The sequence below is a fragment of the Hypanus sabinus genome, chromosome 9 (genome assembly GCF_030144855.1).
Source record: "Hypanus sabinus isolate sHypSab1 chromosome 9, sHypSab1.hap1, whole genome shotgun sequence".
In the NCBI taxonomy this organism is placed as follows: domain Eukaryota; kingdom Metazoa; phylum Chordata; class Chondrichthyes; order Myliobatiformes; family Dasyatidae; genus Hypanus; species Hypanus sabinus.
Genome location: NC_082714.1, coordinates 41,070,464 through 41,082,618, shown reverse-complemented (window position 1 = coordinate 41,082,618; position 12,155 = coordinate 41,070,464).

Below are 12,155 nucleotides of genomic sequence, written 5' to 3'. Positions count from 1 at the left end.
AGAACTACTGAGATCCCCTTCTTCAAAGAAAGGGGCTTCCCTTTCTCCACCATCAATGCTGCATTCACCCTCATCTCTTCCATTTTGCGCACATCTGTCCTCACTCCATCCCCTCCATTGCCACACCAGGGATAGACTTCCTCTTATCTTTACCTATCACCCTACTCACTGGCCTCCGTGTCCAGCACATAGTTCTTCACTGCCATTCAGGGCCTCAAACAGTTCTTCCAGTTGAGGCGACACATCACTTGTGAATCTGTTGGGGTCACCTACTGTATCTGGTGCTCCCGGTGTAGCCTGCAGTATATTGGTAAGACACAATGTACATTGTGAGACCGTGTTGCCGAGCACCTACATTCTTCAGAAAAAGTGTGATCTCCCAGTAGACGCCTATTTCAATTCTACTTCCCATTTCCATTCCAATATGTCAGTCTGTGGCCTCCTCTGCTGCCGTGATGAAGCCACACTTAGGGTGGAGGAGCAATACTTTGTATTCCATCCGGGTAGGCTCCAACCCAATCCAATCAATGGTATGAACATCGATTTCTCAAACTTCCAGTAATTGCCCCCCCTTCATCATTCCCTATTCTTGTTTCCCCTCTCTCACCCTATCTCCTTACCTGCCCATCACCTCCCTCTGGTGCACATCCTCCTTCCCTTCCTTCCAAGGCCTTCTATCCTCTCCTATTAGATTCCCTCTTCTCCAGCCCTGTATGTCTTTCACCATTCAACTTTCCAGCCCTTTACTTCACACCCTCCTCCTCTCCCAGTTTCACCTATCACCTACCACCTTGTACTTCTTCCTACTCAGACTTCTCCTCTTTCCAGCCCTGATAAAGGTTCTTGTCCTGAAACGTTAACTGTTCACTCTTTTTCATAGATGCTGCGGAGTTACTCTGGCATTTTGTGGGTGTTGCTTTGGATTTCCAACAACTATAGATTTTCTGTGTTTATAGCTGCTATAGACTTGTTATGGCAATAGGCAAACTGCAGCCAGACCAGGTCTTTGCTCTGGCAGGGGTTAATTCTAGCTACGACCAATCTCTCAAAAGCAGTTAATCGCAGTAGATGTAAGTGCTACTGGGTGATAGTTATTGAGGCAGCTCACATTGCTCTTCTTAGGCACCAGATGATTAACGCTGTTTTGAAGCAGATGGGAATTTCAGAATTCGGCAGTGAGAAGCTGAAGATGTCCTTGAACACTCCAGCATGGGTTGGCATGGGTTTTGTGTAACCTGCCAGGTACACCATCAGTGCCTGAAGCTTTGTGAGGATTCATCTTGGAGGATGTTCTAACGTTGTCCTCTGAGACGAAGATTAAATGGTTGCCATATGTTGTGGGGATTTGCACAGGTTGTTTCATTTACCTTTAGAAGAGTGCGTAAAAGGCGATCAGCTCATTGTGGAGTGAAGCATCACAGCCATTATGCTGCTAGGTTTTGCTTTATAGGAAGTAGTGGCATGCGAACCCTGCCATAGCTGTCGTGCATCCGACTGCGTCCTTAACTGCACACGGAATTGTTTTTTTTCTACTTTCATGATAGGTCGTACTTGACTTTCTGTAGCACTTTGGATTGCATGTCTTGAACACCGCAAGTCAAGCCCTCAGCAGACTACAAATCTTCTGGTTCATCCAGGGCTTCTGGTTTGGAGGTACTGGTTACTGTACCTTTAGTTGTCAAGACTTTAATCTCTGAAATTCTTACTTTAAGCATTTCTGCCTCTACATATTTCCTCTTTAATAACCCATATTGATCATTGCCTGAGTATTTTTTATGTGTTTGACGTGGAGTTAGCTGTGTTGAAAGCAACATTTTGTAAACATAAGATGCTACTTTTAATCAGCAGGCAACACGAGTGAATCTGCAGATGCTGGAAGTAAATAAAAAACACAAAATGCTGGCAGAACTCAGCAGGCCAGACAGCATCTATAGGAGGAGGTAATGACGATGTTTCGGCCCCAAACGTTGTCACTACTCCTCCCATAGATGCTGTCTGGCCTGCTGAGTTCTGCTAGCATTTTGTGGTTTTTTTACTATTAATCAGTATCATTAATTGGAAAATAATGATTTATTACCTTTTTAAAGGATAAAAGTATTAATTTTGAGGCACTGCTGTGCTTAAAATTACCCTAATTCATCACGTCTGATGTAGAAAATATACAGACTTCAAGCAATCCCAGTAAATATACAGACATATCCACTAACAGTGCATACAGGGAAGGAGCAATATCTGAAAGAACTGTGTAATGTCCAGAGCCCTGGTCAAAGTGATGTTACAGCCTGTCCTGTGAGTTCAGTGGGAGTTTGGAGGTTTTAAACAAAGGATTCTCAACAATCTAGGTTTGTGCTAATTTCCCCATGTTTTTAATTAATTTTTTGTAGCCACTAAGTCTAACATAATAACACATTCTTAGATCTTGTGAATCTACAGTAAAGTATCTGTGTCATTGCTCGTGGCCAGTTGATAGGTGGAAGGCATTTTTATTTGCTGATGAAGTGAACAGAAACCAATGGACATTCGGTGCACACTGCCAACCCATGGCTCAAACCGGCAACTACATGGAAGGGGCTTAATTCTAAATATTTACAGACATTTTTCCAGTGTAGTGTTGACATAAAAATACAATAAAAAGTATGGCATAGAAAATTATCTAGATATTCAATAATATTAAAGAATTTTAAAAGCACAGAATATTTTATGTTTGATTAATAATTTTCTGTTGGTATTTTGTCAATTTACATTTCTATCTTTCTATCAAGGAGTACATGAAAGAACTCAATAGTGCTTTCTACAAATTACAATTTGGTTAAAATGGGATCGATTCTTCAAGGTCCAGTTCAAGTTTAAAGGTCATTCAACCACATATGACTACAGCCAATTGAAACAGTGATCCTCTCGAGACAAGGTATAAAACTGACACACACAAGGCACTATAGCACACACACAATTGCAAGCACATATGAGGTATCAGTAAGAGACCGTCACACAAAGGAATACAGTCCAAGATCCTGAATCCATGAAGGCTGCAGCAATCTGCAGTTGAACACAATACAGTACCGCTTGTCTACTGATGAATGAACATTGGGGGGCAGCACCAACTCCAGCTTGGACTCTGTGCTACACAGCTTCTGGCGGGGTGCACCAACTCCGATGCCCCTCCTGGCCGGCTGTAAACATGCGACACTGGGACTTGAGGGCTAGTGCTTGGTACTACCGAGGCCACGCAGCTCTTTTGCTGTCAGCCCCTCCGTCCCTACTTATTTGACAGTGAAGGCTATCACATCAGTGAACATTCTCTCATGATCACTCTGCCACCAGCATGGATCAGCGAACGGCAGTGACAAGCCCAAACCACTTTCTTTTAAGAAAACATGTCCTGAGCAAGGATGCTAAGAGCCAGAGATTGAGCCTAATTGTCAACACGCCATCTCTATTTATCCACTGAGCAGGGTCAAGCAGTGGGGAAGAAAGATCGGGGCGGGGGGGGGGGGGTGGGGAGGGAGATGAAATCCAGAGTCAAAATGGAATAAGTTGATAAACTGCAAATGTTCTGCACCTTTGAGACTTCAGTTCACACCACAAAAGTGCCAGGTCGTACAGGCAGTTCAAAAGCTCAGATCCGAAAGGGAAGTTGGTTGTAGTGATTGTTTTTTTTAATAAAAAAAGCATGATTAATCCCATAAGTAATAGCTGCTTTTGCTGCTAGCAGGTCGTCACTGTGCTTCACCAACGCCATCTTAAACCAGAAGCAGAGTATGGTTATGTATAGTTTTTCCTAAATTCAATTGTATTTCTTTACTTTCCTGTAAATGCCTGCAAGAAAATGAATCTCAAGGTAGCAGGTGGTGATATTGTAGGTTTTCACAAATAAAAGAACGTGAGGTGTTTTATGGTTAAACAAAACTTAACTGTACTCCAAAACCTGAACACAGAGTTTGGTAACCAAACTTCACGTACAGTAATTATGTCATCACGTCAGAGCTGCCTCTCAAAGTCTAACTATTAATTATGTATGCTTCCACCAATTACATTACCCTACACAGGCTCCCCCCACCTCTCCCAGAATTCACTAAAATCGGCATTGTGAGTCTGTCTGGAGCTCGGATAAGCCGCCTGGCTCGGGTGCTGTGTTCCGTGGGTGGTGTCTCTGGCTTGTCCTGAGATGTGTTAGAACATAAGAAATAGGAGCAGGAGTAGTCCATCCGTCCCATCGAGCCTTCCCCACCATTCAATAAGATCATGGCTGATCTGTCCGTAAACTCAGCTCCATCTACCTGCCTTTTCCCCATAACCTTTAATTCCCCTACTATGTAAAAATCTATCTAACTGTATCTTAAATATATTTAGTGAAGAAGCCTCAACTGCTTCCCTGGGCAGAGAATTCCACAGATTCGCCACTCTCTGGAAAAACAGCTTCTCCTCATCTCTGTCCTAAATCTTCTTCCCTGAATCTTGAGCCAAAGTCCCTTAGTTCTAGTCTCACCTACCAATGATGTGCTCGTGGTTACGTCGTCACAGCAGGGGCATAGTAGCAGAATCCTCAAAGTTCTGGCGGGTTGGTTTAAGGCAATTTACCAAAATACATTCAGGTTTCCCCTTATTACCTATGATAAGAGTCTTTTCTCTCTGTTCCGAAATGTGGAACAGGTCAACGTAAGGGGGCTTAAGTGGTTATCGATGTACATCATGGCGGATGAAAACAAACAAGGTCAACGGGAACCCAAGAGTGCTGTACATGGTGGGAGTGGGGATAGGTGAAAAGGAATTGAATTTACTGAAGAGGGTGGAATGCTATTGAGAGGCCGACCAAACAGTCGTCGTGTCAGGAGTAAAATCACCTGGCACTCGTAATGTCTGCCCATATACTAACTTAGCAGCAGGCAACTGCAGATCCTCCTTTGGAGCTGTTCTGAGCCCCAGCAGGGCCCATGGGAGACAATCATGGAAACACTCATTGGTCAGAGAAGTCCTCAGAACTGCCTTTAAGGAGCGGTGAAACTGCTTGCATAGGCCTTTGGACTATGGATGATACGCTGTGGTGTGATTAGCCTAACACTGAGGTTCTGGGGCATCACAGCCCAGAGTTCTGAAATGACATGGGGACAGTGGTCAGAAGAAATATCAGATGGGGTGCCACACTGAGCAACCCAGGTGCTGATGAATGCCCAAGTCATGCCTACGGTCACTGTTAATACTGGAAGAACGACCTCTGGCCACCTGGTGATATGGTAAGGAGGTGCAAGAAACCCTGGGGGGGGGGGAAGAGGACCAACTAGGTCCACATTGACATGGTCAGACCATCTCTCAGTGACCTCAAAAGGTGCCAATCGTGTCTGAACATGATGGTTAATTTTTGCCCGCTGGCACTCCACACAGACTACAGTCCAATCATGCACGTCCTTCCTTTAGTGTAACCAGTTTCTGTGAGGTCTTCTGGCCAGATGCAAGAGGGCATGTATGGAGTCAAAAACAGTCCATTTCTGTTTGCAGGCATGATGGGGCAAGGACGATGGCTTGAGACATCGCACAGGAAAAAAAACCCCAGCTTCTCCAAACTTAATATCAGCCAACCGCAGTCCTATGACAGCTGTTCAGTAAGCCTGGACCTCCAGGTCAGCTGCCATGTTGGCATAGTCAACCCCATTGTGTATGGCCTCAATGGCAGTCCGTGAGAGGAAATCAGCCACGGCATTAGTTTTCACCTTTCACATGTATATCAGATATGTAGGCCAAATGGTGTTGCTGTTGTGCAGACCAAGGGTCTGATATTTTGGCCATCGTGTGCATGAGGGGTTTGTGGTCAATGAACGCTGTGAAATGACCATCTAGAAGAAAATGAAAATGGCAGACAGCCAGATAGAGACCGAGAAGCTCACGTCAAACGTGCTGTCCTTCCTTTTGGTGGGACAGAACTGCTGGGCGAAGAAGGTGAGTGGCTGCCACATGCCTCCGACCAACTGTTCATGCACAGCACCTATAGCATAGTCTGAGGCATCAGTTGTAATGGCTATAGGTGTGTAGGGGAGTGGGTGTGCCAGTAGACAGACAGACAGACATACTTTAGTGATCCCGAGGGAAATTGGGTTTCGTTACAGCCGCACCAACCAAGAATAGTGAAGAAATATAGCAACATAAAACCATAAATAATTAAATAATAATAAGTTAATCATGCCAAGTGGAAATAAGTCCAGGACCAGCCTATTGACTCAGAGTGTCTGACACTCCTAGGGAGGAGTTGTAAAGTTTGATGGCCACAGGTAGGAATGACTTCCTATGACGCTCAGTGTTACATCTCGGTGGAATGAGTCTCTGGCTGAATGTACTCCTGTGCCTAACTAGTACACTATGGAGTGGATGGGAGTCATTGTCCAAGATGGCATGCAACCTGGACAGCACCCACTTTTCAGACACCACCATCAGAGAATCCAGTTCCACCCCCACAACATCACTGGCTTATGAATGAGTTTGTTGATTCTGTTGGTGTCTGCTACCCTTAGCCTGCTGCCCCAGCACACAACAGCAAACATGATAGCACTGGCCACCACAGCCTCGTAGAACATCCTCAGCATCGTCCGGCAGATGTTAAAGGACCTCAGTCTCCTCAGGAAATAAGTGTTCTTTGACCAGTCCAGTTTATTGTCCATTCGTATCCCCAGGTATTTGTAATCCTTCACCATGTCCACACTAACCCCTTGGATGGAAACAGGGGTCACCGGTATCTTAGCCCTCCTCAGGTCCACCACCAGCTCCTTAGTCTTTTTCACATTAAGCTGCAGATGATTCTGCTCACACCATGTGACAAAGTTTCCCACCGTAGCCCTGTACTCAGCCTCATCTCCCCTGCTGATGCATCCAACTATGGCAGAGTCATCAGAAAACTTCTGAAGATGGCAAGACTCTGTGTTGTAGTTGTTGTAGTTGTAGTTGAACTCAGTAGGGTTGAGTTAGAAAGTGCTTGTTTAGTGTCATCAAATGCCCTGGTCAAGTCCACTGACCAGTCAAGCATGTGATTGGAGGTTTTGTGTTTAAGCGTACTATACAGGAGAAGCATAAGTACAGCAGCTCACAGAATGAGGCGTTGATAGAAATTCACCATGCCTAAAAACTCCTGTGTTGGGGGGGGAGTGGGAAATCCATAACAGTGGCTACTTTTGATGGGAGGGGTTTTGCTCCTTCTGCGGAGATGCAATGGTTGAAAAAGTTAATAGTTGAAATGCCAAACTAGCACTTAGCAGGGTTAGTAATCAACCCATGCTGGCTTAAGTGTTCAAAAAATGCAGAGATGAGATACGAGTTCGGATTTGGACGCATTGGTGACAAATATGTCATCCAGGTAAACAAAAAGAAAACCAAGTCTTTTAGTACATAGTCTGCCAGCCATTGGGAAGTCTGTGCTCCATTTTTCAGTTCAAATGCATGCACAGAAAGTCAAAAATGCCAAATGGGGTCTTCACAGCTGTTTTGGGAATGTCCTCCAAGTACACAGGCACATGATGGTACCTCTAACTAAGCTGACTTGGGAAAAAGATCACTTTCTTGCTAAAGGTGCGGAAAAGTCTTATACGTGTGGAACTGGGTAGTGATCGGGAATGGTGACCTCATTAAGGCATCGGTAATCACCACGTGGGTGGCAACTACCATCAGACTGAGGGACCATATGGAGGGGTGAAGCCCAGGCTATTCGACCAGCATACAATGCCAAGTCTTTCCATGTTGGCAAACTCAGCTTTTGCTTTTGCCAGCTTTTCTGGGTCCAGTCTACACACGTGGACATGGACTAGTGGGCCAACTGTGGAAATCTGGTGCTTGACCCCATGTTTTGCGACTGGTAGTGGAGAATGTGGGCTTGGTGAGGTTTGAGGCTTGGTGAGTTTCGTAAACTCACAAGAAGTGGTGCATGCTCTTGACAGGGACGTTGTGAGGAACTTACTGGGGGAGAGGTAATGACCCAAAGTCCTTGACATCCACACAAGATGGCAGTTCTTAAAATTGACTAACAGTCCTTGGGCACACAAGAAACCTGCACCGAGCAGAGGACTAGCCACTTTAGCCAGGACAAAGTTACATGTGTAACGTTGCCCACTGAAGCAGAGCGTCACCCACCATGTAACATAAGCATTGATCCTGCTTCTGTTGACGGCCTACAGCAAGGTTTCATCACTCTTTGCTTTCTGATCAATGAGTGATGCTGGCAGCACACTCACTTGAGCACCCGTGTCACACAGGAAGCGTCACCCTGAAAAGGTGTCCGTAATGAACAGTAGGCGTCCCTGGTAGCTGGAATCCATGGTGTTGACAGACCCCCGATGTCCCGATGCGCTGGCACTGTTGAAGCTGCAAGATAGTTGGCTCTTCCTAGAATTTGTATCAAAGTGAGCGTGGTGAAAACATGTTCTGTTTGGAGGTTTGTTGACCGGGCTTATTGAGACAGGGAAAAGAGAAGGCTGGCTGAGTGTCGACTGTCTACTATTTTAGCAAGCTCCTTATAGTCCTTCACAGGTGCATTAGCGAGACCTATGGGAACTTGCTGTCAAGATGGTGCCAGTGTACAATACTCCCTCGGTCGGCATCTTCCAGATAGCTCATGAAAATGTCTTTTTTACTTCTTTTATATTTGTTTCTTACCTTGAGTGTGTTTCTGGGTTTGTTAGAGCCTACGATTTACAGCTTGGAGATTGTTTGAGTGATCCAGCGCTTTGCTGTCTCTGAGAAGATTCCGGGAAGCGAGCGTGTACTTGGACGGCCTCGATGCAAAGAAACTTTGAGATGGGGTGCAAACTGATGTACAACTCCGTTTTGCTTATGTATGACTCCATTTCGCTGATTAGGACGTCCATTAATCGCTGATTAAATCGTCGAGGAAGATTGAGACATCGAGGCAAATGCAGAAAGCGAGCGAGTGCCTTTCTTTTATTCACTGCCGAGAAGGAGTCTATGAGTGGCTTGTCACTATGTGGATCACTGTGGCATGTGGTCTCCGTCTCCGTCTCGTGTAGTGTCCCTCTCTTCCGATGATTGTTGGTGATATCATAAGAAGGTACTGTGGTTCTGCGTTTATGGATTGGACTGTTGTGTTTATGGACTTCGGACAGTTTTCAGCCTAATGGTTTTATCACCCATTCCTTTTCTGTTTTGTTGTGTGAGGGTAGGCTGTTTGGGAGTTGATATTCTGTTGTGTCCTCTTAGTTTTTTGTGGGGGGGGGGGGAGGGGTTGTTTTTTGGCCGTTGATGTTCCTATTCCATTTTGCGTGTGTGGGGAAGGGGGTTTTTGGGAGTTGATGATCGGGATGCCAATCCTTTTTGTGCAGGTGGGGGTAGATTTGTTGCTTGTCTCTGAGCAACTTTCATGTTCTTTCTTTGTTTCGTGGTTATCTGGAGAAGATGAATTTCAGAGTTGTATATGGATGCCTGCTTTGGTAATAAATGAACATTTGAACTTGATCAGGCATTATCCCTTAAAAATAAAACAAGCATGGTGATTTCCCAGGAGAGGCAGCATGTGGTTCATCAGCTCTGACAGCTTAGCATCACCGAAGCCAGGCAAGGAGAGCAACTGTTTGGTGCGATCAGACTCCAATGTTCCAGAAGTCTGTAATGGGTGAGATTTCAGCGATTGGTGTTTATTGTGTTCTGGCCGGTGTTCTAGTAGACTCACCGGTCTCACAGTGTAGAGTGGCTGAGCAACACTACTACATAGAAATATTTGGTGTTATCAGTGAAGATTTCTCGCTGCGCGAATTGGGCCTCAGCTTGTACAAACCGAGCATTTTGCTCCCAAAAGTCCGGCAGTTTCAAAGCGATTGCATTGGCTGACATGTTCAATAAAACTGGAATTGTCCTTGAGTATTGGGGTCGCCAATGTAGATTTTAGCAAATAAAATGACGTGAGACATTTTATGTTTTAAAAGAAAAACCATGACAACTCATTTATTGTACTCCAAAATCGGATCACAAAGCTTCAAATAATTATGTCGTCACGTCAGACCGGCCCCTTAAAATGAACCATGGTTCAATGTTGGTGGTTATGAATTATCTACATTTCTACCAATTACATTACCCTACAGCATACAGGTACTTTGATAATAAATTTACTTTGAACTTTTGAATGTTAAATTGAAAGTACGGGTATTTCCTTTCGAGGTCCCTTCCAAGACCATCTTTAATGGTAATCATAACATTTACTGCACAGCATATTTTATCTTGTATTTTAATTTGAAACTCTTAGAAGGAAAAAAACTTAAGTAGTTATTTATCTAAGGTTGAAGTAATTTTCTCTTAATTTTAACTTTGACTTAGCTACTGAGATTGCTGTGATTGGACAGTTACCACCTGCTTCACCGAAATGATGTCCTGGCGTGAAATGATGGTGTTGCAAATATAGCTTGGTTGGTTTCCAGCAGATTGCTTTACGGAAGAGCCAAGCCACTCAATTCAAATATAAACATGCCATGTGATTTGTTCAGATGTGTTTTTGATTTGCAATTTCTTTTGAACTAAACAGTTGTTTTAAATTCAAGGAAGTCTAGTTGCTCTCTCTCTCAGGGATTATCAGTCTCGCTCTTTTCAAATTACTCTGTTTGATCTGGAGCTTCTGAAAGGGAGTAATGGATTAGAACCTCCAAAGGAAATAAGATAAGACAGGCAGTCCCTGTAGTCTTTGAGAAAATCATTAATAAAACAACACAAGAAAATTCTTGTAGATTTAGCACTAATAAGGACTAAATTTCTATCCTTCAGTTGCAGTTTGGAACAGTGTTCTGCTAGCCATAATTATTAGGTTGAAATCAGAGGAAAGTAGATTTTTGTTAACCAAACACGTTCCTGAATATCGAACAAAGGCAAATCTATGGAATCAGGACACAGATCCAGAGTATCATTGAATGCAGGAACTGGGACACATTGTAAAATGGCCCCCTCCCATCCCTGTGTATGGCAGTTGAATTGCATCTGAGTCTCTGATAAACAATGAAATTACTTTCTCATGTCAGGGCATCTATGCTGTGTTGGGGACACAATGCTGCACTTTTCCGTTCACTGGAATCAGTTGTTTTGATGTTGCAGTCAGTGGGAACTATTGAGTAACCACTTTGGCCTATTGGTTCACCATTGGTACTGCGAAGAAAATGCACACCTCCTCTGGCAATCCTACTCATTGGAACTTTGAAAATTGCAGGAGGACAAAGTCCTGCAGAGCGAAAATATATTCCTTGTCGTTATGGAATCTCACATGTTGACTAAAACTAGCCCAGTAATCATTAAAAGGTAAAAGGATCGGTGGCCAGTTGATAAAGGATGGTAGAAAGATGAAATTTATAAAACCATTTCAACCCTTCAACCATTTCACAATGTTTCTGAGACATTTGGAATTGTTCAAAATGCAAAATCTTTAAAGCATTAAAAAAACAAAAATAAAAGCATACATATGCTCTGAAAAAATAGTTAAAAATCCAGACACTTTTTAAGTCTAAGAAGTTTTAAACACTTCATTAGATTTTTAAATGTGATATGAAAGTTATTGTTACTAAAGTAAATGCTGAATTTCTGAATAAAAGATAGATATTCTGATGTCATTAAATATTTGTAGGACTTATTAAATGCTCTGAATACATATATGTATAGTTTTAGTGATAACTTCATTGGAACCTGTTCCATTTTGAATAGGGCTCAATTAACAAAATCATTTCTTTGAATGACATTTAAAATTTGAAGCTGTAATACTAGTCAATTTAGTGTCTTTTTTTAGATAAATTGCTGAAGAGCATATTTTATTGCTAAGAGACAAAAAAACTCATTTATATATTCTCTTCTCTGAAAACAGAGCCTTTTTTAAGGGATGTAGTAATAAGAGCTAAAATATTTTTCTCACATTATTAAATTATAATGTCCTTTGGATATTTTCTACTCATATTGAAATTGCTAGAATGTAGTTTGTATTTTAATATGAGAATTTTTAGTATATGTCATACAGTAATTTAAAATATAACTCATCCTCACAAAAATTCTGACTTGGTTGAAAGTACCCTAACTATTTCCTGATTAAAGCAGAGTTCCCAGGCTTTATTAAACCATGGACCAATGCCATTAAGCAAGGGATTCTTCGAGCCCAAGTCCATGGGTTAAAGAGATTTTTATGAAGTTAATCTAATTTTGTC